At 39.3% G+C, this 25,921-nt stretch overlaps 1 protein-coding gene across 11 annotated transcripts in view; it reads left to right on the top strand.

Annotated features, from left to right (window-relative positions):
• The window catches only part of SIK3 (SIK family kinase 3), a 272,964-nt gene that overhangs the window by 102,102 nt on the left and 144,941 nt on the right, over positions 1 to 25,921 (top strand). The window contains exon 1 of one of the 11 annotated variants that reach the window (XM_055273246.2): positions 22,425 to 22,448. The exons of the other annotated variants lie outside the window; for them this stretch is intronic. The gene's annotated coding sequence lies outside the window, so the exon portion shown is untranslated. Of the gene's footprint in view, positions 1 to 22,424; positions 22,449 to 25,921 lie in introns of those variants that run through there. 11 annotated transcript variants of the gene reach the window in all.

Here is a 25,921-nt window from a genome sequence, read left to right as displayed (position 1 = left end):
CTGGGCAACATGGTGAAACCTTGTCTCTACAAAAATACAAAAATTAGCTGGGTGTGATGGTGCACACCTGTAGTCCTAGCTACTCGGGAGGCTGAGGTGGGAGGATCTCCTGAGCCTGGGAGGTGGAGATTGCAGTGAGCCAAGATCACGCCACTGCACTCCAGCCTTTTGAGGCGGTGTCTTGCTCTGTCGCCTAGGCTGGAGTGCAATGGTGCGATCTTGGCTCACTGCAACCTCCACCTCCTGGGTTCAAGTGATTCTCCTGCCTCAGCCTCCCGAGTAGCTGGGATTACAGGCATGTGCCATCATGCCCAGCTAATTTTTGTATTTTTAGTAGAGACGGGGTTTCCCCATGTTGCCCAGGCTGGTCTCAAACTCCTGACCTCAGGTGATATACCTGCCTCAGCCTCCCAAGTGCTGGGATTACAGGCGTGAGCCAACATGCCCGGCCTGAGACTCTGTCTTAAAAAAAAAAAAAAAAAGGAATAAAAGTAGAGGTGAGAAGTGCCTGGAAAACAGGACTTTTAAACTGAGCTTGCTGCAGAGGTGGACACAAAAATTTGGGGCTGTTTTGTTTGAGGAATGAAGAATAGCAGGACAAAAACAGATTGTTTTGGGGTTGGTATTAATAATTGTATAGGTAGCGTGGGGACAGCTTTTAGAGAGACTTGAAAGCTGAACCCGTATGTTTTAGTTTGGTATGAGTAAACATAGGTTCCTGGTGCTCTGTAACAGGAGTGTTTGACGCAGTTTAGTCTGACAGTGATGGCTTGTAGTACATATGACTGTGGTCAAGATGAGGAGATTAATTAGCTAATCCCAAAGGGATTTTGTGATCGTTTATTGAATCCTTACCACCAAGCACTGTTTGTCATGAATCATTATTTCATCTAAACCTGGCAACTGCCCCGTGAATTTGATATTATTATAATCCTCACCATAACAAGTGAGAATGCTGATGCCCAGCAAGGGCAAGCACCTTTCTTAGGGTCACAAAACTAGTAAGGAGTAGAGCAGTCAGTGTGGCTCCCGGAAGCAGGATCTTAACCACTGTGCTCCAAAGTGTTGTTTTTCAGAGAAAGGAAGATTAACATTCTTTCCTTCGATGTATTTTTTTCCTTGCTAATTCCCTATCTCCTTACCTACAATGTGGCTTAGTGATCTTAGGACAAAGGTTTGGCTTGGAGACTTCAAAGAGGTTTGTCCATTTCAGACTCTTCAAAAACAGTTACTGGTTACTTACAAATAATACTTTGTAATTCAATAACTGAAAAATCAAAACAACTTTAAACAGATTTTAAGGCTGGAGAAGGGAGACTAGCTAATTTCATAAATTTGTTGAAGTTTGATTTTCTTTACCCTAGTTGTATCATAAATAGGAATGGTTTTTTATATTTAAACTTGTTTAAATATACTGTTTATACCTGTTTAAATGCTAAGCCAACAAAAGCTCTCTGAAAGAATACATGCACACAAACACATGTCTGTTTCGTCATGGATGTGTAACTCACTCATGGTTGCTCCTCCTGATGTCTGTGTGCCACACAGTTCGGAAAAGGCACTTGCTTGGCTGTCACGCCCTAGGTTCCCTTTGTCATTTGTGACAATTGGTCTCTTTGCTGTACATCTTTTGGGATGAAGGATTGAGCTCTTGTAAAAGCATTTCAGAGGTTTTTCAGCTAATGATTTTTCCTCTCATTCTTTACTGTTTGGTTTCCTAGGCAACCCAGCCTCCCCTTGTGCCCTGCTGACGTCTGTTCAGCCCCTCTTCCTCTCCACTACCCCTCCCGTTTCTCAAGTTGTTTTTTCGTTGCTGCTTTAGGATTGCACTAAAGGAATATACATGTTTTCCTAAATATCTTCTCCTCTATACTTTTTAGAATATATTAGAAGGATGGGAAGAAAAAAAATCATTTTTAGAAGCTAAGTAACGTGTATTTTTAGGTCAGTTATAACAGGGTTTCATCCATGTAAGGCTAAATTTATTCTGTTGTTTCTAGTGTTGGTTTTCTTTTTTAAAGTTAAACAATAATAAAGAAATTGTCCATTTAAACCAGGAATTCCATAATTAAGCTATTTTAGGAATGTAAGGTATTGTATAGGAAAAAAACAGTCTGAAAATGGTGTTCATAGTTGCGTTTCTAGATGGTTATGCTGTGATTTGTTTTTTAAAAAAATCAATTGTGTCTGTTAAAAGCATTTCTGTTACTGTGGGGAGGGATTTTTTTTTATTATACTTTAAGTTTTAGGGTACATGTGCAGGTTTGTTACATATGTATACATGTGACATGTTGGTATGCTGCACCCATTAACTCGTCATTTAGCATTAGGTGTACTAGCTTTTGGGTGAGTGCAGTGGCTCATGCCAATAATCCCACCACTTTGGGAGGCTGACATGGGAGGATCACCTCAGGCCAGGAGTTTGAGACCCATCTGGGCAACATAGTGAGACTCTGTTTATTAAAATAAAAATAAAAGTAAAAATAAAATAAAAATCTGTCTAGTTGTTCACATTTGGTCCTTTAGAGATACTTTTTTGAGACAGAATCTCACTCTGTCACCCAGGCTGGAGAGCAGTGGCATGATGACGGCTCACTGCAGCCTCTATCTCCTGGACTCAAGTGACCCTCCCATCTCAGCCTCCCGAATAGCTGGGACTACAGGTGCATGGCACTACGTCTGGCTAATTTTTAAATTTTTTTGTAGAGATGAGGTCTCTCCATGTTGCCTAGGCTCGTCTTGAACTTTTGGGCTCAAGAGTCCTCCTGCCTTGGCTCCCGGAATGCTGGGATTATTATAGTCATGAGCTACTGCTCCTGACCTAGTGATAACTTTTTGAATCCCAATTCCTTGATCTTTAGCATCCTAGGCAAAGACAACCATTTCTGCTATGTAAAGCACAGTGAAAAGCCCTGCTTCTCTATATACAAATGAGACAGATTGTACAGTTAATATGTATTGGGTGCTGCATGGTCCATCCTAACCGTAGTGCTAATTGCCATATCATTTACTTTTACATTTGGAAGTATTTTACTTTGGCCTCAATGTAATTTTGTTTTTTTAATGCTGTAGAGTGTATGGGATATAGGTAAGGAGTAGATAAGAAAGGAAACAATAGAATCAGAAATAGTAAGAATTGCTATATAAATGCCTTTCCCTGTGAATGAACACAAATATATGAGGTGGTTTTTTTTTTTTTTTTTTTTTTTTTTGGTCTTGCTCTGTTGCCCAGGCTGGAGTGCATTGGTAGGATCTTAGCTCACTGCAGCCTCCGCCTCCCGGGTTCAAGCAATTCTCTTGCCTCAGCCTCCTGAGTAGCTGGGATTATAGGCGCCCACCACCACGCCTGGCTAATTTTTTGTATTTTTAGTAAAGATGAGGTTTCACCATGTTGGCCAAGCGGGTCTCGAACTCCTGACCTCAAGTGATCCACCCGCTTTGGCCTCCAAAAGTGCTGAGATTCCAGGTGTGAGCCACCACGCCCGGCCATGAGTTTTTTGTATGTATGTCTAAATATGTAGAAAGACAAGATTTACCCCCTTTTTGGTGTCTATAATAAATTTAGTGATATACATGTATGGGTGCATATGTATATAGATATGTAGGCTGTGAGTTAGAAATGAAAAACCTGCCATAAAAGCGAGAGGAAGGAGGAGTTAATTTTGCCTGAAGATGTCAGAGAAGGCTGCATTGAAAAAATTTGCCATAGACCTAGTGATAGGAGATTGAATGGGCATTACTAGCTGTGTGTAGTGGTTAGTACCAAAAAGTATGGGGATAGGAGGGGACAGTGGCTGGGAATATTGGAAAATCTAGTTGAAAGATAGGTTGAAGGCTGATTGTGAAATAGCTTCACTTACTTTATCATTTAAGTAATAGGCAACCACCAAAATTTGTTTGGTTAGACCTTTTAGATCAGATTTGTATTTTGAGAGTATCTCTAATAGTATAGAATTATGTGTACTTCTTGACTGAAACTATATGTTAAATAATGAATTTGTAACTTAGTTATTAGAGTATTCAAATTATACCTGTTTCCCCCCCTTCCCTCAATTTTTAGAAAGCATTCTCTAATGAGGCAGGGGTTTTTGTTTGTTTTGAGACAGGACCTTGCTCTATTGCCCATACTGGAGCGCAGTGGCATGATCTCGACTCACTGCAACCTTCGCCTCCCGGGTTCAAGTGATTCTCATGCCTCAGCCTCCCTTGTAGCTAAGATTATGGGCGTGTGTCACCATGCCTGGCTAATTTTTGTATTTTTGATAGAGACGGGGTTTTGCCATGTTGGCCAGGCTGCTCTCGAACTCCTGGCCACCTCGGATCTGCCCACCTTGGCCTCCCAAAATGCTGGGGTTACAGGCATGAGCCACCATGACCAGCCAAGGCAGGTTACTTTTATATTGGTTAAAAGTTAGTGCCTGATATTAAATCCTTAGTCTCCCGCTAACCAGCTCTCTCTCTGACCTTGGATAAGCCTTAAACTTTGGTTTAATTCATTTGTAAAACAAGCATAATAATGCCTACCTGAAAGAACTGTTGTGAGGATTTGATTGAACGGGATAATATGTAAAGCACAGCTCTTGACACACTGTAAATGTAGCTGAAAAATAGTAGTGATTATTTTGTGGTAACAGCCTTCATTGTAGAAGAAAATTAATGGAATGCGAAGGATTAATGATTTTGGGAGGTGAAGGGGAGGAGACCTTGTTAAGTAGATTAATTAGGAAGTTATTGGTTTGTCCAAACAGTGCTTTTAGGTGACAAGGGAATTCAGTGTGGAAGAGGAGGTTTGGCAGGAGAAGAAAATATAATCAGTTTAGTTGTAGGTGGGTTGAGTTTAAGGTACCCAAGGACGCAAAGGTAATATTGTGGGGATGACTGTTGGAAATATGAAGCCTGGAGTTACGAATGTGGAAGTTATTGCTCTCTGGTTGGAGATACCTGTGTCTGGGAAGAGTGATCGAGTGAGTAGAGGCCTATTAATGTTTTCTTTTTTTAAAAAATTTACTTTCAATATGCTGCCAATAAAGTAATTTGCACTGTTGTGCTAAGGTGTTAGACTACGTATTCTGAGTTTGGATTTGTTGCTTTACTTGTTAATGTGTATGGGTTATACCCAGTTTTGGTAAGCCTCCTGACCTTTGGCCCCATTCACTGCATTCTCTCTATCTCTCAAAGGGAAAAAGAAGTCCATTCTTTGAACAGGGGAGTGCTCTGATGTTGGCAGGTCTACTCCTCCTCAGGTCTAGACACTCTTGGCCTCCACAGTGGTTTTATTCAGGAAAGTTCTCACCTTTGAATTGTAGACTTAGTGCAGACTTGCTGGTAGTTGGCTAGGCGGGATCACAACAGTGATTGGTATTGGTAAGTACATGTATTGCTGCCAAGAAGTTGCATAGTTCATGTGTTCAGTCATAGCCTTTTCTTTATGTGACGACCCTGCTAAAATACAGAATGGCCTGCTGCCTTCTCACAGAAGCTCTACTGTTCCCAGCTTATTTTTTTTTGAGTGAGAAGAAAAGGTCTTTTGCCTCTGTTTTCAGACTGAAATTTAAATTTCAGCTGCCTTGGATCCTATATAATAAAAGATTGAGACACAGAAATTATCCTATTAGACTTGAAATTTCAATTGCTTTTACTTCCCAGTTTGTAGTAGTGTTTGAACCTAAAATCCTATGTGTGTTTTTAGTTACCTTTTCAAGTTAAACGTTCAGAAACTATCTGCTTAAGTTAAAAATTTACCCTTGTTCATTGCCCAACCATATCTTACTTCATGTGTCAAAATCTGCATGATATTTTAAATTTGGAAGTCCACAGTAGTGGGAAGTCATAGGAACTCACAGTCAGGGTATTCACAGTAACTACTCACAGTAATAGGAACTCACAGTCAAGTCTAATTTTTCATTTTAATTTTTCCAATCGCTTCTTTACTTCTAGTATACTAATAGAAAAACTTGGGTTGCCTTTAGTTTCAATTTATAATTTTTATTAGGATTTTACTGATACTGTATCTTTTTGGTACTGGAAGTCTCAGAGGACTGACCTGGTTCTACTTATTTGCTCTTGGGATTTAGAAGGATAGTTTCTATTGTGTTGAGCCAGCAATATTTTGCTTATTTTCAAGAGGCAGAGTGGCAGAGTACTAAATTGCAAGGTTGTGCAGACCTTAAATAAGTGTATGGTGAGCTATAAAGTTACAATGTTAAATTAGTTTCTGGCTGGCCCACATTGTTTCCAAAGTTGACTTTGCATTTTAAAAGGCCTTACTGATTTAAAAAGTGAATAGAGAACTGCCTGGAAACACATATCATCTGAGAGACATTTGAACATGCGGGAAAAAAAAAAAAAAGTGGAAGGAAAGGTGCTGCTGGCTGGGCATCATAGACTAGAAACCTGCATTTAAAGTTTAAACTGCTTGGGTAAGACATGTTTTCCTGGTTTATCCTCATGTTTTTTTCCATCTGTGTTCTCTTGCCATTATTACCACCAAATACGGGAGAATACTCCTTTACTTATTGTAGTATTATTTGGGAGACAGACTAGAGTGTGGATTATGTAGGGGCAGAAAGGGAGACTTGAGGTTTTTGTTTAGTTTTGTTTTGTTTTTTCTTCCAGTATTTAGGTTCATTGATGTACACGGCATATGTTGTCTTCTTTTAGATTTTTCAGTGAAGTTTTGTACTCCTCTCCATAAAACTCTCACACATTTATATTTATACGTATATATGTAATATATATTATTTATTTATTTATTGAGAAAGAGTCTTGCTTTGTTACCTAGGCTGGAGTGCAGTGGCATGATCATGGCTCGCTGAAGCCTCAACCCCAAAGACTCAAGCAATCCTTCCGCCTCAGCCTCCCAAGTAGCTGGGACCACAGGTGCACATTAATATGCTTGGCTAATTTTTTAATTTTTAAATTATGGTTATTATTGTAGAGATGGGGTCTTGCTATGTTGCCTAGGCTGGTCTCAAACTCCTGAGCTCAAGCAGTTAACTTGCCTTGGCATCCCAAAGTGCTGGGATTATAGGTGTGAGCACCACTGGCTGGGCCAATGTTTTTTCTCTTATGTTTCTTCTGATACTTCGTGGCTATTCTGAATGTGTTCTTTTAAAAATTATCATTAGAAAGTTACTGCATTTTTCTTTTTTTCTTTTTTTTTTTGAGTCAGAGTCTCGCTCTATTGCCCAGGCTGGAGTGCAGTGGCGCGATCTCTGCAAGCTCCACCTTCCGGGTTCACGCCATTCTCCTGCCTCAGCCTCCTGAGTAGCTGGGACTACAGGCGCCTACCACTGCGCTCGGCTAATTTTTTGTAGTGTTAGTAGAGATGGGGTTTCACGGTGTTAGCCAGGATGGTCTCAATCTCCTCGTGATCCACCCGCCTCGGCCTCCCAAAGTGCTGAGATTACAGGCGTTACTGCATTTTTCTGCACCAGGATCTCTTTATTTTGTACTTAGGCTTTGCTCGCTCCCTCTTTGCTTTAGTTTCATCATCTGTGAAACAAAGAGGTTAGGTTAGAATAAGAAATTTTCAAAGATCTTTCTACTTCTCACAGTACGTGGTTCTGTGTTGAGGTAACGTCCTTTACATACCTCGTGAAGTTAGTGCTAATTGTACCATCCAAACCACACATAAGTTCTGTGAATACAACCAAACAGATTTGTTCACATGTATTTACATGTGTTTCAACTTACCGTGTTCTCTGCATAATGATTCTTCAACAGTTTGAGGTAAAGAGTGAATACTTCAGTTTAAAAATACAGTCAAAAGTATAGTTTCTTATTCTGGTGGATGTGGTTTACTACTACCTCCTCCCCCTGCGTTTTAGTTTGTTGCTGTGCTAGTTTTATTGCATATTTTCTCTCCTAAAAATAGATGGTCTTTATCTAACGCATAGTTTTTATAAATATTTGCATCTCATGTAAATTTTTTCCTACCGCATGGATTTCATGTGGTGAGTTCCATGAAAGCAGGTTGTGTTAAGAGCACATTCTCCTAGTACCTGTTTATTCTTTTCCATACCTCTGCCCCAAGGGTCTTGTTTACAGATGTCAGAATACTGGCAGTTTGAGTAGTACTCTTGAAGAGTTATTTTTTATATTTATTTCTGCTGGGTTGAAGGAGGTAGATGTACTCATTATCTCTCAGAATATCTATTCAGTCCTAACCCCCAAAATATACCTTAGAAACAGGCTCTCTCTTTTTTTTTTAAATCTTTTATGAAGACATACGATACACACATTTCTCTTAGATGCTGGCCAGGAATTTGTTTGAACAAATTGAAATGGTAAGTTTTAACCCTAATTTGAATAGAGTTCCAGAAAACGAAGTTAGGGCAAAGGTTGGTGAGGAGTCATATTGGAGTGTCACTGAGCTAGTACCAATTTGTTTGTTTGTTTTGTGGTAAAATGCACATAATATAAAACTTAGCATTGTAACCATTTTTAAGTGTACGGTTCGCTAGTGTTAAGTACATTTATATAGTTGTACAATCAATCTCCAGGACTCTTCATCTTGCAAAACTGAAACCGTACCCATTAAGTAACAACTCCTCATTTCCCCTTCCCTCCAGCTTCTGGCACCACCATTCTACTTTCTGTTTCTATGAGTTTGAGCCAGTATTTGTTTAGTTTTTTCATTTTTGTCTTGAGAACTTGACCTTCTTTATGACAGCTAAATGGACATTGAACATGAAGAGGAGAATAATCCAGTAAAACTGGTAGCCACTCTTCATGATCTTTGAGTGTTGGTAGTTGCCAACCCCGAAATTAGAGTATCAGTTAATCTTCTGTAATGCAGAGTTTGGAAATTGCTATTCCTTGTGTTTGAGGATGATGACAATAGCTAGTGACTAACAGTTACGTGGTACTTATTACATGCCTGAAGATAGAGGAAAGACCTGCTTCTGGGAAGAAAGAGTAAAGGAAAGATTGGGTGCTTGGCAATGTATAGACACATAAAGGAAGTTCTTGTCTGTTTTCTCTGTTAAGCTCAAAGCTAAGTCATCTGTTGAAAGTTAGGGGGCTCAGGTTGGTTAGGAGGTTTAAATAAAGTGACAGATGTTTGCAATTACCAGGAAATGGGATAGAGACTCATCAGGGAAAGTAGAATAATAATAATAGTATTAGTGGTAATAATAACAACAAGAACAGCTGATAATGACTAGTTATCTGTTCTATGCCAGCTACTACATTTTATGTTGTAATCTTTATAGCAACCTTATTAAAGTAGTTGTTATTACAGGTAAGAGACTAAGTTGCAGAGTTAGGATGCCAGTGTCACTCTGCTGCCCCAAGCCCAGGTGTTCTTTCCTTTTTCTGCACTGTTAATGGCATTGGGAGTGTCTGCGTGACACTGCAAGTCAGAAGTTTAGAGTATAATTTTTAGAAATTGTTCTTCAGAGAAAGGAGGAAGAGTGGGCTGAGGAAAAAGCTGTATGTCTAAAATATCATAATTATGTTGACATTTTTTTGCCACCAGAATGATTGATGCCCTTGATGGGTCATTTTACTAAATAAAGTGAGTTACCACAGCCCAGTAGAAGCCCAGATCTGGTTTTGTGACCTTAATAGAGGTATCTGAAATTATAAATTGATTTTCTTCTGCTAGCCCGCCATCTGAAATAACTGGATTGAGGTTCATGTCAGTAAATTCTTCAGTTTCTATGTCGGGAAAAATGAGGACCTTTTTGTTTGTAATTATTCTATTTATTGAACAGTTATTAGTTGTACTTCTAATCTGTACTAGAAGACTATATTACAAAGTGTTTATTTTCCTGAAACAATGGCTTCTCTTGATTCATGTTCATTATTGCCTTAAATAAATTGAAATTTAGAAAAAGAAAAACCCAGTTTTCTTAGTATCATACATGCAAGCTTAAGTTTTCTTATTTGTTTGTTTTTATTTGACATACATGAAGGTTATTTCCAAAGATACAAATGGAGGCCAAAACAGTTTGACATAAAGCAGACCAAAACAGATTGAATTATATTGTACCTCTACACTGACTAGCATTTTGATGTCTAGATGGATAAGTAAGCATAATGCTAATTTACAAGCGCAAACTCAGCTAGTAAGATTAACTAATTTCTAGGCTGTAATGAACTTATATAAATATTCTTGTTATTCAGATGGGAAACCTCATAACTGTGCCGTGGATTAGACTTGCATTTCCTAAAACAGGAGAATGTAACTCTTTTTGTATTTTTGACAAACCCACAGCCAGCATCATAGAGAATGTAACTTTGCCTCCCAAATCTGTGTATGTCAGATCACTTATAATTGGAGCTGCACGGTTCCCTCTTCTAGGTTTGACTCTTTAAACTTGGTAACATCTCATTAGGCTAAATGAATTCTCCATGCCCTATTGTCTATCTTGCTGTGTTGCCTAACACTTTGATTTTAACATTAGGAAAACAACTACCAAAAAACATGAGATAAAACACAAAATAGATGAATACCACTAGCTTGGTAATATAAACCATTATATAACAGGGATTTGCTGCAGACTCTTTTCACACATAGAAAACTTTTCCAAAAGACATTTTTGAAGTTTTGCTATGAAGAAAGTTTGCCAGTGACTGAAAGAACCTTTTGTAGGTCCCTATTTGGGAGTGCAGTAACTGGTGCTTCTGGACTCTATACACAGAGATCCAAGACTAGGAAAATATCTCAGGGTAAAGCTATCTAAGTTTTGTATCCAAAAGCTATTAATTTCTTCAATTATGAGAAGAAACCACAAATTGCGTAATGGCCTTGGTATTTTGTTGGTATGGAGAGAAGGATGATCTCAGAAGACTTGTAGGCCTGTCTTGGGGTGTGTGTGTGTGTTGTTTTTTTTCCAACTTATAAAAAAACTCAACAATCAATCTTAGCCACGTTTTTGAAACCGTAGATATTCTAAGTTAGCAAATCCAAATCAGTACACAAAACAACCATTTTTGCCAGCACCAAATGCATACTTTGCTGAGCTTTCGTATCTGGGCTCCAGAGTTTATTCATAGCAAATTCTGACATCTGCTAAGTTCTATTATGACCCAGAGGGGAGTGAAGTGAAGTAGGATGAAGAATCTGGAAACGCATGCTGCCTATAGGGTAAATTGCATTGAGGAATTTGCATCCATGTAGCTTTTCCCCTTATGGACCACTGTGACGTTTGGTAGGCTGAACTAAAAGGTCATATTGCTCAAGATGAACAACAATAAATGGTTTGTTCAGTGACTTGTTAAGCCTACTGCCAGTGCCTCCTAATAGCCAAAATAGCTTTTTCTCTTCTGGGATATATGAGTTTGATTGTCATCTTTTTGGGAATATGGTAATTTGTAGCCATCACTTTCAGCATGGTAGGGAGATGTAACATTTAAAGGTTCTTATCCCAGTGGTTTACAGATCCCTTTTCCCCCCACAAACTGCTGCTGCTTCTTTTGAACCTTGAATGCTACCATGGTTTAATTTTTTTTTTTTTTTTGAGACAGAGTCTTACTCTGTCACCCAGGCTGGAGTGCAGTGGCATGATCATGACTCACTGCTGCCCCAGCCGCCTGGACTCAGGTGATCCTCCTGCCTCAGCCACCCGAGTAGCTGGGACTACAGGCACATGCCACCACACCCAGCTAATTTTTAGATGGGATTTTGCATGTTGACCAGGCTGGTCAAGCAATCCTCCCACCTTGGCCTCCCAAAGTGCTGGGATTACAGGTGTGAGCCCTTATGCCCGGCCTTCCTTTGCTTTTCTTTTCTTCAGTTGTTCAGTTCTAGACCGTGTTTACAGTAGATACAGGAGCACAGCTCCCAATAGTGTTTAAAACATGCGAAGTATCGGGTCGGAAGTTAGCATCTCTAATAAGTTGAAATTCCCCCAGATTTGCTTTATAGGAAGTATATTAAGAACATTTTCCAAAGCATTTTCATTCAACTGATATATGATATTTTACATAGCTGCCTTATTAAAATACAGATGTATTCTTGAAATTATTGATCAATTTTTTTTTTTTTTTTTGAGATAGTCTTGATGTGTCGCCCAGGCTGGAGTGCAGTGGCGCAGTCTCGGCTCACTGCAACCTCTGCCTCCTGGGTTCAAGCGATTTTCTTGCCTCAGTCTCCCAAGTAGCTGGGATTACAGGCGCCCTCCAACATGCCTGGCTAATTTTTGTATTTTTAGTAGAGATGGGTTTTGGCATGTTGTCCAGGCTTGTCTCGAACTCCTGACCTCAAGTGATCCACCCACCTCAGCCTTCCAAAGTGCTGGGATTACAGGTGTGAGCCACCATGCCTGGCCAATCAATTTTTTTTTTTTTTTTTTTTTTGAGACGGAGTCTCGCTCTGTCGCCCAGGCTGGTGTGCAGTAGCCAGATCTTGGCTCACTGCAAGCTCCGCCTCCCAGGTTTATGCCATTCTTCTGCCTCAGCCTCCCGAGTAGCTGGGACTACAGGTGCCCGCCACCACGCCTGGCTAATTTTTTATATTTCAATTTTTAATAAATGAAATAAGATGAATGATGAGTAATTCCTTTTTCAGTAATATAGTAGATTAGATATTCAGAGAAATCCTTTCTGGTCAGAACATTTGTGGTTTTTTTTTTTGAGACGGAGTCTCGTACTGTCACCAAGGCTGGAGTGCAGTGGTGTGATCTGAGCTCACTGCCACCTCCACCTCCTGGGTTCAAGCGATTATCCTGCCTCAGCCTCCTGAGTAGCTGGGACTACAGGTGCGTGCCACCATGCTCAGCTAATTTTTGTATTTTTAGTAGAGATGGTTTTCACCATGTTGGCCTTGCTCTCTTGACCTTGTGATCTGCCCGCCGCAGGCTCCCAAAGTGCTGGGATTACAGGTGTGAGCCAGCTGGAACATTTTTAAATGAGGCTAGGAAAGGTAAAAATGTATGAGCACATATAACGTTCTGGAACTAGTGTAAGAAAAATAATTGAGGCTGGGCACAGTGGCGCGTGCCTGTAATCCCAGCACTTTGGGAAGCCGAGGTGGGCAAATCACAAGATCAGGAGTTCAAGACCAGCCTGGCCAACATGGTGAAACCCTGTCTCCACTAAAAATACAAAAAATTAGCTGGGCATGGTGTTAGGCGTCTGTAATCCCAGCTACTCAGGAGGCTGAGGCAGGAGGATTGCTTGAACCCAGGAGGTGGAGGTTGCAGTGAACCGAGATCGCCCCACTGCACTCCAGCCCAGGTGACAGAGTGAGACTCTGTCTGAAAAAAAAAAAAAAAAAGCATCATTTCATAAAGCAGAGGAAACCCTGAAGGTGGTGGTGGTTCTGAGGGTTTCTTGTAGGATTAGAGCAAAGTGGAGGGACAAGAGACAAGTAGTACCTAAGCATAGTGGAAGGTCCTACTGGAGACTGTTCCAGATGGAATTGGGACCCTGGAGGGTGCAAGTCTTCAGTGCATGAGTAGAAAAAAGATGTCCTGCATGCAGAGACTTGCCTCTTACTGTCTTGGATCTGGTTGGAGAGGGGAAAGAAGCCTCCCATGTAATTGCCTAAGCAGACGCCCATACTCAAAGATTTGCAGTCAGATTTTATACTACCTGTGAGGACTGAAAATCTCTAAACTGAAAACTTAGTTGAAAGCATTCCCATTTGGTTATGGTCCCCAGTGTCTGGGAGAATCAAATTCATATCTCTTTTAAATTAATTAATTAATTTTAGAGACAGGGTCTTGCTATGTTGCCCAGGCTAGTGTTGAACTCCTAGGCTCAAACAATCCTCCTGCCCCGGCCTCTGAAAGTGCTGGGATTATAGGCATGAGCCACCACGCCTGGCGAAAACACACTCTATAGTTAGGCCTTAAAGACTTTTAATAGAGGAAGTTGCAAGAAATGTGAGTTTGCATAAGAAAATAAGTAATTATGAGTTGGTTATTTTGAGTCAGATGGGGCAGATTGTATTTTCCAGATATGGAAACAGTATTTCCTGACTCCTGCTCTTCTAGAACCTCACTATTGTGCTATCAAGAAGTAGAATCTCTTTCTGTTGAAGCTGGGCAGGCCTTTGTGACTGCTTTGACCAAAAGAATATGACAGAAGTGATATTATTTCATTTCTGAGGCTAAGTCATAAAAATACCACACATTTCTTTATTCTCTTGGGATGCTCGTTCTTGGAACCCATCAGCATACTCTGAAGAAGCCCATGGAGAGATCCATGTGGAAAGGAACTGAGGTCTCAGGCCAGTGGCACCAGCTATAAGCTTCCAGCTGACGGCCAGTACTGACTTGCCATCCTTGTAAGTAAGTGATCCTGCAAGTGGATCCTTCAGTTCTCTATCAAGCTGCCCTGGGTGATGCCATGTGGAGCAGAGGCAAGCTCTCCTCTCTAAGCCCTGAACAGATTGCTACTTTGTGAGCCAAATTAGTAATTATTGTTATTTTGATCCACTAAATTTTGGAGTGGTTTGATATATATCGATTGACAGGTAACTAAACATCGGTGGTAACCATCAGTCTTATAAAGCCTACAGATGTTTAAAAAAATAAAGGAGGAGGTTAAAAATATGATGAGGAGACTCTTAAAACTGATGAGGAAAATATGGAAGAAGAACTCAGTCTCTGTAGAACTTCTAGAAATAAAAAACATACAGATGCCCCCAGACTTATGATGGTCTGATTTTAATTTTTCTTTCTTTTTTCTTTTTTTTTTTTTCTCGAGACAAGGTCTTGCTCTGTTGCCCAGCTGGAATGCAGTGGCGTGATCTCAGCTCACTGCAGCCTCCACCTCCTAGGCTCAAGTGATCCTCCCACCTCAGTCTCCCGAATAGCTAGGAATACAGGCAGGCACCACTATACGCAGCAAGTTTTTTTTATTTTTAGTAGAGACAGGGTTTTACCATGTTGCCCAGGCTGGTCTCAAGCTCCTGAGCTCAAGTGATCTGCCCGCTTTGGCCTCCCAAAGTGCTGGTATTATAGGCATGAGCCACCTCACCTGACCTGATTATGATTTTTCAACTTTACAATGGTGTGAAAGTTATATTCATTCAGTAGAAATTATACTTCAGTACAGTATTCATGAAATATTCAGCACTTTATTGTAAAATAAGCCTTGTGTTAGAATTCAAGCTTGTTTAACCCACCTTGTTTTGTTTTAGGCGTTTAGCAGCCTGAAGCCATGGTTTTTAGTTTCTCTCTCTAGTGATAAGCGGAAAAGATGGTTGAGGAAGGGGCTTTACTGAACCAACCAGAAACAGGAACTAAGAACCCAAGCCTGTGTTCCCTCCCTTGGACACCCCTGTAAGATGATTTTGCTCAGTTGTAAGGGTAACATCAGTGTTCTGAGCATATTTAAGGTGGACCAGGCTATGATGTTAGGTAGGCTAGGTGTATTAAATGCATTTTTGACTTAGTAATATTTCAACTTACGAGATAGAATGGGTTTATAAGGACATAAGCCCCTTGTAAATTGAGGAGCATTTGTAGTGAAAAATACAATGGAAAGAGGATACAGAGTAGAGTAAATTAATGAACTGGAAAATAGATCTGAAGAAAATTTCTAGAATTTAGTACAGAGAAAGAAGAGATGGAACATATGAGAGGTTTAGTGACATAGAGAATGAGACGATAACATTTATCTGATCTAGTCGATCCCAAACTTTTTAAATCTTAGGATCCTTTATGCCTTATGTGCTCTCTTTTGTTTGTTTGTTTGTTTGTTGGAGATGGAGTCTTGCTCTGTTGGCCAGGCTGGAGTGCAGTGGCATGATCTTGGCTCAGTGCAACTCCACCTCCCAGGTTCAAACGACTCTCCTGCTTCAGCCTCCCAAGTAACTGGGACTACAGGTGTCCATTACCACGCCTGGCTAGTTTTTGTATTTTTAGTAGAGATGAGGTCTTGCCATGTTTGTCAGTCTGGTCTTGAACTCCTGACCTCAAGTGATCTGCCCACCTTGGCCTCCCACAGTACTGGGATTATAGGCATGAGCCACTGCACCCAGCCTACTCTTAAAAATTATTGAGGACCCAAATTGCTTTTGTTTATGTGAGTTACACTTATAATTTGGCCTCATTTTTGCTTATATGTTATAGTTCCACTAAAAGTTTACTTTAAAAAAGAAACATCATAGAGTGAGAAGGTGAGCCACAACTTGAGAGATATACTGACAAAGATTTGTTAGCCAGAATATAAAAGAACTCCTCAAATAAAAAAAAAATTAGGAAAAATGGAAATAGGAAAGTCATGAAAAAGTTAATTTTACAGGAGTAGGAACAAATGGTTCATGAACATATAAAAGATCCTCAACCTTTTTAGTAATCAAGAAAATGCAAATTAAAATGGCGAGGAACTGTCTATCTTCTGCTCATCCCCTTTCCCCCACCAAACAGGGAAAAATTGAAAATATAGTTACAGTTGTTAGAGATGACATGAGCAGTAGGAGCAGTCCTACTGTTAGGTACCTTCATTTTTGAAAACAATTTGGCTTTACCTAGTGATGCCTAGATATGTGCCCTAGTGAAATTCTTGTGCGCATGGCTTAAGAGACATATGTAAGAATATTTAAATTATTGTTCATAGTAGCTAAAAGTACAAGCAACTCAAATGTCTAGCAACTGTAAGGCGTAAATACAGTTGGTATATTTATAAAAGGGTGACCTCTGAGCATAAAATGAATTAAGTGCCACTACATACATCTTCGTAGAGTATTCCAAAATAGTGGGGATCAAAAAAGGCAGTTAGAAATAATAAATATGGGCTGGGTGCAGTGGCACAAGCCTGTAATCTCAGCACTTTGGGAGGCTGAGGCAGGAGGATCCCTTGAGCCCAGGAGTTCAAGACCAGCTTGGGCAACATAGCAAGACCGTTTCCCTACAACAAATTAAAAAAAATATTATCTGGGTATGGTGTTGTGTACCCGTATTTCTAGCTACTCAGAAGGCTGAGGTGGAAGGATCACTTGAGCCCAGGAGTTTGCAGCTACAGTGAGTTATGCTCATATCACTCCACTCCAGCCTGTACATCATTGTGAGACCCTGCCTCAAAAAAAAAAAGTATGATTCTATTTGCATAAAGCTTAGATGCAGGCAAATCTAAACAATATGTTGTTGTTTGGGGATACATATATGGTAAGATTATAAAGAAAAGCAAATGAACAAACTTCAGGATGGTGGTTTTCTTGGAGTGGGATGAGGTGGTGCTATGGAATGGAAGAGTACATAGGAACTATGGTTTGAATATGACATATTTTACAATAAAATTTTTTATAAGTATGTTGTTGAAAGGAACCCTGAGGTAATTCTTTTTTCTGAAGAAGACTTTTGGTAATGCAGATAGTAATTCTTTTTTTTTTGAGACAGAGTCTCACTCTGTCAGCAAGGCCGGAGTGCAGTGGTGCGATTTCAGCTCACCGCAACCTCCGCCTCCCCGGTTCAAGCAATTCTCCTGCCTCAGCCTCCCGAGTAGCTGGGACTACAGGTGCATGCCACCACGCCCAGCTAAGCTTTTGTAATTTTAGTAGAGATGGAGTTTCACCGTGTTAGCCAGGACGGTCTCGATCTCCTGACCTCGTGATCCACCCGCCTCAGCCTCCCAAAGTGCTGGGATTACAGACGTGAGCCACCATGCCTGGCCTGCAGATAGTAATTCTTAATCTTTTGGTACATGCTCTTGCACATAAAGTTTTACAGTAAATATATTTTGCATTTTTTTCCCTGAATTTCTTTATGTCAACCTTGCTAAATAGAGAGCGTGCCTAGGAAGAAGATGAAACTAGGAGAACTCATCCACAAGCTTAAGTTCAGTGGTTGTAGCCTTAGAATGAGAAATTAGGCCTTTTATTCTACCTGTCTCAAAATTAGCTTATTATTCTTAAAAACCAAAGACTGTTTCTTAGTTTGTTTGTTTTTATTTTTTGTTCAGGAGCAGAAGCACTCTTTTGCCCCTAGCCCTAGCTTGAATCTGCTGTTTGTTAAATACCTCCATGAACTGGCATCTCTTCCTTTTCCGAAGGAATGTGAAACCCAATAATTACACACAGACCTGACCTACTTTGGAGGAACCAGAGGACAAAGAAACCCTAGATTTCTTCGTCCTTTTTCAACTAAAAAGCAGAGATTTTGGGGAGGCGAGGGCCAGAACTTCCTGTATCTATTCTTCTTTGAAGAGCCCAACTCACCTAAGAAGTTTCTGGCTGGGCATGATGGCTCATGCTTGTAATCCCAGCAGTTTGTGGGACTGAGGAGGGAGGATGCCTTGAGCCCAGAAGTTTAAAACCATTCCGGGCAACATAACGAGACTCTGTCTCTATAAAAAGGAAGGAAGGGAGGGAGGGAGGAAGAAGAAAGAAGTTTTCCCTTGTGTGTGCTGCTTGTAGGCTAGTGGACTTGATTCTAATGAAGCCTTTGCATGTCTGCTGATCCAGAAATATTTGGTCTTTTCCCAAGGCTCTATGGCTTTGGGAAAATAACGATGAAATACCTATTTATTTTTTATTTTTAATTGTCCTATTTTATATGTTTGATTTTTGTAAATACCTCAGCCCTTTTTAAAAAGAAATAGTTGGAATATAAACATATATTCTCATTAATTAATAAATCAGCTGGATGACTAGTCCAAACTATTATTCCATTATCATTGTCACTGCCCTGTAACTTATTTTAGTTGTATCTTAGTTATATTTACCTGTTGTTATTTTGCTAATTTGATAGTTTATTGTCAAAACAATTTTTAATATTTGTCTATTGACATTTTTTAAAATAGAAAAAAATTCTCCTAAACCACAATCAGGAATCTTCTCATTTGATTCATTAACAGTTACTAAAACACCACAACTGGGTTCTGGGTCCTAGGCCCTGTAGGGGTGCTCACACAACTTTACTAAACACCAACCTTAGCAGAGGAAGATGACTATCAACATCTGGAATATCAAGAACTAGAAGAAACAACATAATGTGGTCCTAGCAGATAAATGGGATAGATTCAAGAATTCAGAAATAAAACCTTACACTTACAGTCATTTGACTTTTGTTAAGTCTACGAAGATAATTCATTGGAGAAAGAAGAGTCTTTTCACCAAACAGTGCTGGAATAAGTGTATATCCATGTTCAAAAGAATGAAGTTGGACCTTTGCTTTATACCATATGCAAAAATTAACTTCAAGTGGACCACAAAACTCTCTAAGAGTTTTCATAGAGTTTTATAGTTTTAGCTCTCACATTTTTGAAGAGAAGAAAACATATGAGCAAATCTTTCTGATTTGGAGTTAGGCAGTGGTTTCTTAAATAGACTACCAAAAGCAGAAGGGACAAAGGGAAAAATAGATAAATGGACTACATCAAAATTAAAAACTTTTGTTCGGCAGACAATACCATCAGAAAATTGACGACAACCCACAGAATGGAAGAAAATGTTTGCAAATCGTACATCTGATAAGGAACTTGTATTTAGAATATATAAAAGCTTTTATAACTCAATAGTAAAAAGGCTAATAATTTAAAAATAGAGGAAAGATTCCAATGTGTAATGCCCCTCAAAATGTATGCAGTTAGTCCACAAACACATGGAAAGATTCTCAGCATCATTAGTCATCAGGAAAATGCAAATAAAATCCACAATGAGATACCACGTATCCACTAAGATGGCTGTAATAAAAAAAGATGGACAATAACAAGTGTTGGTTAGGATATGTGGAAGTAGAACTTTCTGGCATTGCTGGTGAGAGAAGTTAATGATGCAGGAGCTTTGTCATTTCTTGAAAATGTTTAAGGTTTCAAAAAATGTTAAAAGTGGAATTACCATATAACCCAGCAATTCCACTGCTAGGTATAAACCCAAGATAAGTGAAAACACATTCACATCAAAATTTTATGAATGTTCATGGCAGCATTATTCATAATAGCCAAAAAGTAGAAACAACCGAAATGTCCATCAACTAAAGAATGGATAATTAAAATTAATATATCCATACAATGGAATATTATTTGGCAATAAAAAGTAATGAAGTACTGATACATGCTCCAAGGTGAATGCCCCTTGAAAACATTATGCCAAGTAAAAGAAACAAGTCACAAAAGGGCCACATATTGTATGATCTAATTGAGATGAAATATTTAATATAGGCAAATTTATAGAAAGAAAGTGGATTAGTGGTTGCCTAGGGCTGGTGGAGGGATAGGAGTGGGGGATTGAGGAGTGACAGCTAAACAGGTATGAGGTTTCTTTTAGTCGGAACAAAAATGTTCACTTAGATTGTGATGGTTGCACTATTCCTGTGAATTTACAAAACACATTGAATTTTACACTTTAAATTGGTGAATTGCATGGTATGTGAATATCTCAATAAAGCTGCTTTTTTTTTTTTTTAAATAACTAGAATACAAAGGGAAATTCTTGCTGAGGAGAAATACTAATGTGATTATTTGTCTTGTTAATGAATTTCATGTCCTCGTTCTGGCTAAATATTTGTGAATTTTTTTAAAAGTCTACTTTCAGAAAGAGTTTCAGGTATCTTTAACAGAAGATCAATAGATTAAAACAAATTTAAAAGAATTAGGGCCAAATAGTGTAGGGAAGAAGAGAGATGGATACTATTTTACCAGAAAACTTAGGCTAAGTAGAGCTACCACAGTTCATTTAGCTTTTGCTTTCTGGCAGTACAGGCCAACAAGAAAACATGAATTCCTTAACTAACATTATTATTAAATAAAAGGAAAAAATCCAATTGAGAAAACCAATTTCCCAGCACCACATTGTAAGTCAAAACTTAATACCCTGTGAGTTGATACCAGGTTCACAAAACCATGTCTAAAAGAAAAATTCTTCAATAATAAAATTTTTTAAAAGATTTCAAGGCCAGGTACGGTGGCTTATACCTGTAATCCCAGCACTTTGGGAGTCCAAGGCAGATCACTTAAAGCCAGGAGTTTGAGTCCAGCCTGGGCAATATAACAAGACACTGTCTCTACAAAAACAAACAAACAAACAAACAAAGAAACAAACAAACAGAAACCCCTATGGTGGCACATGCCTGTAGGCCCAGTCACTGGGGAGGATCACTTGAGGCCAGGAGGTTGAGGCTGTAGTGAACTGTGATCGTGCCACTGCACTCCAGCCTGGGTGACAAAGACCCAGTTTCAAAAGGGGGAAAAAAAAGGGTTCCAAAGTGTTCTTTATACGGAAACCATTTTGACTCTGGATATAGGTCTAGTGAGTCTAGTGAAGAAAGTTGTCTGTTAAGCGTTCTGGTTACTTGAACTGACAGAAAGCAGAAAGCTGTTGTTTAGTCTGGTATCTCCAACATTAAATAGAAGTTTCCTAACAAAACAATTTAAGACTGAATTTGAATGTAGTGCTAGAAGAGCAGAGCATTCCATTATGATGTTTGAAATTAACTATTTTAGAATAGCTTTAGATGTATAGAAAAATTGCAGATATAGTACAGAGGTCCCAAATACCTCACGGTCAGTTTCCTCTATTCTTACTATCTTACAGTAATATGATACATTTGTCATAATTAATGGACCAATATTAGTACATCCTTATTAAAGTTCATACTTTACTCAAATTCCCTTAGTTTTTACCAGAATGTCCTTTTTCTGTGTCAGGATCTTGTCCAGGATACCACATGCCATTTAGTCACCATGTCTCCTTAGGTTTCTCTTAGCTGTGACAGTTTCTCAGTCTTTTCTTGTTTTTGATGACCTTGACGGTTTTGAGTAGTACTGGTCAGGTATTGTAGAATGCCCCTCAGTTGGAATTTGTCTGATGTCTTTGTCATGATTAGATTGGGGTTATAGGTTTTAAGTGGTAAGATAACCAAGGTAAAGTGCCATTTTCATCACATCATACCAAGGGCACATACTATCAACATGACTTATTACTGTTGATGCTAACCTTGATCACCTGGTTCAGGTAGTGTTTGTCAAGTTTTTCCACTGTAAAGTTATTTCTTTCCCCCCATTTCATAATATACTAGCTGGAGGGAAGTCATTAGATGCACGTGCTTTTGATAGCATTTTGTGCAATTGAAAAAAGTAACTTTGTTTGGTAAACTAAGGAGCCTGACATATTTACTTTTCCAGTGGAGAGCTTACCTATGTTTACACAGAGTTTGCTGGAATCTCTACAAGTAAGGCTAAAGCAAAGCTTTTCTCAAGAAAGAGCTTTAGTTTTGTTCACATGCTTGAACTCTTGCTTGAAACTGCTACAGTTCTGTACTATAAATTATGGAAGAGATTTCCTTGGCCTAGAATTTCTTGGAGATGATAGTTGTCTACCTTATAAAGAACCATGAGCTGTTAGTTTTCTGTTACTATGTAGCAACCTGCCACAAATTTAGCAGCTTAAAGCAGCACACATTTACTGTCTTACAGTTTCCATGGGTCTTGAGTCCTGGCATGGCTTAGCTGAGCCCTCTGCTCAGGGTCTCAGAAGGCTGTACAGTATTAAATGGACTGCATTGTCACCTGGAGGCTTAACTGGGAAAGAAGTTACTTACGAGATCGTTCAGGTAATTGGTAGAATTGCTTTATGAGTGAGGATCCCAGCTTTTTGCTGGCTGTTGGCTGGAGCTCCTAGAGAGACTGATCCTAGAGAGACTGCCCACAGTTCTTTGATGCCACCCACAGTTCCTTTTCCTGAGGGCTTCTGTAACATGGCCATTTACTTCATTAAGCTCTCTAGCTCCACTTGGAAGAAAGGGAGCATATTACATAAAGGCATGAATAGGTCTGTCATTATGTGTATGTGTGTGTGTGTGAGAGACAACCATTGGGGGCCAGTCATCGTGGGGTCTGTTTGTCACACAGAATATGACTTCTTTTATTTTTATTTTTAATTTTTTTGTGGGTACATAGTAGGTGTATATATTTCATAATATGACTTCTGAAGAGAATATTTAATTTTGAGTAGGACTGCATCCAGTAAGTCTGTCTTGATGAAAATTAGTTGCAGAATACATCCCAAATGTTAGTTTAACCCAACAGAGCTGGTTGTAGTAAAAAGAATAAACTTTACTTTTAAAAATAATGGGTACAAGGTTAAATGAAGATAGGTAGAGATGTTCAATGCAGCATACCAGCTGGGGATGAAGAAAGAAGTTGGAGGATAAGTGAAATACTGTGATATGTTTTCCTTGTTTCAAAATTTTGCTAAAGTCTGATGCTGTCGGTCATCCATTCTTTTATTAGTCAATTATCTCTGTTTATATTTAACAACTGGTTACCATAAAATCTACTTTTGAGAAGGAGCAAAACATAATGTAGTGAAGGGCTCAGGTTCTTGAGCTCGACTGTCTGGCTTCAAATCCTGCCTCTGCCATTCAGTGCTGTATATCCAGGGCACATAACTTCATTGGTATGTGTCTCAGAAACATCTGTAAAATGAGAATAATAGTACCTACTCCATAGGGTGTTGTTGTATGGGTTAAGAGTTAATGCCTGTAATTATTCTTTTTTTTTTTTTTTTTGAGTCAGAGTCTCGCTCTGTTACCCAGGCTGGAGTGCAGTGAGGCGATCTCGGCTCACTGCAGCCTCCGCCTCTCCAGGTTTAAGCAGTTCTCTGCCTCAGCCTCTGGAATAGCTGGGATTACAGGCGCATGCCACCACGCCCGGCTAATTTTTCGTATTTTTAGTAGAGATGGGGTTTCACCATCTTGGCCAAGCTGGTCTTGAACTACTGACCTTGTGATCCACCCGCCTCGACCTCCCAAAGTGCTGGGATTACAGGTGTGAGCCACCAAGCCTGGCCATTATTCCTCATTTTTTTCAAGTGCGGTAAAGGTATCATCGTTATGTTTAAAAAAAGAGAAGGACTCCTGTTTGAGGTATATTGAAGTAGTTACAGATGAAATGATATGGTGATTGGGATTTTGGAGAAAGTTGTTAGAGGTATAGATAAAACAATTGAGTATAAAGTAATAATTCTTGGAGCTGATTGATGCTTTATTGTCTACTTTTGTTAATATTTGAAAATTTTCTTTACAAAAAGTAACAAAAAAATTTAGTGCCTTGGCACATATTAGGTGCTCAGTATATTTTACCTATTCTTACTATGCTTATGTTTAATATATTGGAATTAACTAGTCTAAAACAAAAAATATAAAACAAACTAAAATTGACTCTTTGACCTTCTCATTTCTAAGTGAGAAATTTGGTAATGGAAACATCGTCAAATTTGGCTGACATTGGATTATGCTACATTTCATAGACTCAGATTCTTGGTTTCTGTGTTCATGTCTTTCTGGTGTGGTTGTAATTTACAGTTTAATTAATTTGACCTACTTGTTGCCTGCTTCACATTCCATTTAATTTAGTCTGCCATTGTTTGTTCTGTAAGTGGGTTGGAAATTAATGTCAATATTATTATTTAGTGTTCTTAGTTTTAACAGTGGGAAACATCGACTTTACCAATAGTGAAAATATTAGCAAATGCCAAGGCTTTTCTGGGCAAACAGTGGTGTTATGTTTTAGTTTAATGTATTTAATTGAGGAAAGAAACACTTAGTCACCAAGATTATCTCAAATGTGGTAAATGCATTTTTCTGCTTATTATCATATGGTCCTACATTATATAGCACTGTAAAACTAGATGACTTAGGGCTGGGTGTGGTGACTCATGCCTGTAACCCCAGTGCTTTGGGAGCCTGAGGTGGGAGGATTGCTTGAGGCCAGGAGTTCTAGATCAGCTTGGGCAAAGGAGCAAGACCCCTTCTCTTAAAAAAAATTATTTTAGCTGGGCATGGTCGTACGCACCTGTAGTCCTAACTACTCAGGAGGCTGAGACGGAGGATCGCTTGAGGCCAGGAGGTTGAGGCTACAGCAAGCTATTATTACATCATTGCACTCCAACGTGGTCAACGGAGCAAGACCCTGTCTCTAAAAGAAATAACAAATACAGCCAGGAGTGGTGGCTCGTGCCTGTTATCCTGGCACTTTGGGAGGCTGCGGCAGGAGGATTGCCTGAGCCCAGGAGTTTGAGAGCAGCCTGGACTATAGTGAGACCTCATCTTTACCAAAATAAGTAAATAATAAACAGATAAAATAAAAGAAATAATAACTAAAACTAAATGGCTTGATTACTTTAACTATCCAAGATTGAGAGTTATATGACTAGTAGTGATTCTGATTTATGTGAATGAACCCTTAGGACTTAAATGTCAATTTAAAAACTTAAAAAAGTCAAAACCCAAGTCTCCCAGAGTTCGAATTAGGAATTGGCACAGCGAGAACCTTATCTTGATAACTCTCTTTCTTTCTTTTTTATAGTCGGGGTCTCACTCTGTCACCCAGGCTAGGAGTGTAGTGGCTTGATCACAACTCACTGCAGCCTTGACCTCTGGAGCTCAAGCAATTCTTCTGCCCCAGCCTCCCAAAATGCTGGGACCACAGGCACATGCCAACATGCCCAACCAATTTGAAATTTTTTTTGTAGAGACAGGATTCCACTATGTTGCCTAGGCTGGTCTGAAGCTCCTGGGCGTAAGCAGTCATCTCACCTTGGCCTCCCAAGGTGCTGGGATTGCAGGTGTGAGCCACTGTGCCCAGCTGATACCTCTGCTTTCAAGTCATGTAATAGATGAAAACATTGAGGATTAGAGGGGTAAAGTGATTTTCCCAAGGTCACAAACATATCTTAGAGATACAGCTGGAAATTGAACTCTCAATCTCAGCACCCACTCCATTCCTCTTTTTGCTGTCACAGTGATTTCCAAACTGTTCTGCAGAGCCCTAGGCTTCTAAAAAGTTTTGTCTATAACCAGGATGGATACTCTTTTTTCTGTCTTATGTATTAGGGTTTGTGTGTAATTTTGTTCAGAGGGAAAAAGTTTCTACTGCTGTGTATGACCATTTTTATATCCTTCCTACACACTGAGCTCCTTATTCTGTGCTGTTTTCTACCCAGAAAAGTACATTTGATTCATTGAAGGGATTTTTTTTTTTACTTAGTTTCAAAAAATGCCAATTTGATCTCTTAGTTTCAAAA

The sequence above is a fragment of the Symphalangus syndactylus genome, chromosome 3 (assembly GCF_028878055.3).
Source record: "Symphalangus syndactylus isolate Jambi chromosome 3, NHGRI_mSymSyn1-v2.1_pri, whole genome shotgun sequence".
NCBI classification, from domain to species: Eukaryota; Metazoa; Chordata; class Mammalia; order Primates; family Hylobatidae; genus Symphalangus; species Symphalangus syndactylus.
The sequence above is the reverse complement of the archived record's forward strand: the minus strand, read 5'-3'. Positions and strand labels throughout refer to the sequence as shown.